The sequence below is a fragment of the Lissotriton vulgaris genome, chromosome 1_2, assembly GCF_964263255.1.
Source record: "Lissotriton vulgaris chromosome 1_2, aLisVul1.2, whole genome shotgun sequence".
Classification (NCBI taxonomy): domain Eukaryota; kingdom Metazoa; phylum Chordata; class Amphibia; order Caudata; family Salamandridae; genus Lissotriton; species Lissotriton vulgaris.
The window spans coordinates 361,044,050-361,045,788 of NC_141686.1; positions in this window are offsets into that span (position 1 = coordinate 361,044,050).

A 1,739-nucleotide genomic window follows, 5' to 3' on the forward strand; every position below is an offset into this window, starting at 1 on the left:
GTAGTACCATCTCAAGCAAAACAAACATTGGCATAGCCAATAGGTCTCACCTTTGGGACCTTATAAGTTTTTAGCCATGCAACAGTTGTTGTTATAGCACCAAGGATATTGTGCTGGATAACTAAATATCTATACGGTCCCAAAAGTGAGATCTATTGCCTATGCCAATGCTTGTTCTTTTTAGTTACTTATGTGTTTGATAGGTAGCTAAAAAGACGTGCATTGGTAAATGCAATTGCTTTTAATTAATAAATAATGTTTTGCTGTAGTAAGTGTTAGCTTGGTGAGCTATTGTGCAATATAAATTACTGAAACTCTGTTAAAGAACTTAAGACAGGTAAATGTCAAGCCTGGCTATCTACGGTGCTGTGACCAAGGACTGTCTCTACCTGGTTTGTCCCTCATCTGACACTCTTTTCTAGCGTTGCCTTTGTATGATCGGTCTCTCCTATAGTCTGGGCCATAGGAATTATGCAGCAGGGGAGTCAAATTATGCAGCAGGGGTGAGTAAATTATGGCCAAAAATGCAAATTATGTGGGATTATGCAGCACATTTTGCAATAATGTAACTTAATTAGTTAGCAATTTTTAAATTGAACATGGTCTGTGCATTAGTTGTACCTTATTGGTACCACTTTAATACCCAAATATAGCAAACAACTATAGAAATCCGTCAACCTTTGTAAAGAGCCTTCCACTGTGCTGACTAGTGACAGCTCTTTTACCTGTTGCAGCAGTGCCTGCATGGAGCAATCTTTTACCTGAGCTGTTACCTGAAAACAACAGGCAGTGTGCAGCCCAGATGCACATACTGCACAGATACGTCAGGCTGTGCGCTTTATTTATGTAAATCAGTAAAGGCGGCACTGAGGCAAAGAACTTGGACGGTGGTTCACTTATTCAGAGGCAGCCCAGCTGGCTGGGCTTGAATGATCAGAAATCCAGGCCCGCCAGGAAAAGACTGAACTTCTGAGACAAACGAATAATGGCCGCTGTGTTTACTATATGAATAAAGGCGGTGCTGTGGGAGGTGCTAGCGAGAACTCAGTTTCGGCTATTGAAGAGGGGGAGGGGATTGCGAGACCAATGGTTGTTTGCAAAAGTGCCCAGTGCAATGCTTTCACTTTAATGACGGCCATGTCCCTGGCCGTCATTAACATGAAAGCGACGCGTGCGCTTTTACAAACAAAAGTTTAAAAACGCGCATGCCAGAAACTGGAGAAGATATGGCTCCACGAACGCACACCAGACAACCACGCAACAAGGACACCACCCGCAGACATCACCACCTCATCAGATTAGCCAAGAGATCCTCCTTCAAAGACCGCTTGGATAACAACGTACACGACAGCAAGGAGCTCTTCAGCATCGTAAAGGAACTCTCCAACCCCAGCGCCAACGCCAACGACATCCTGCCCTCACAAGAACTGTGCGCCTCACTAGCCATCTGCTTCCACCGCAAGATCGCTGACATCCACGACAGCTTCAACACCATGACCACCCTGACTACGCCAGACTCCACCTCCCCTGTGAACACTACCAACGCCAACAACCTGACCTCCTGGTCCAACCCCAACGACGACGAGACACGCAAGGTCATGAACTCATCCACTCAGGATCTCCGTCAGACCCGTGCCCACACCACATATTCAACAAAGCAGACGCAGCCATCGCACCCCAACTACTGAAGGTCATCAACATCTCCTTCGAAACAGCGACATTCCCGGAAAGCTGGAAGC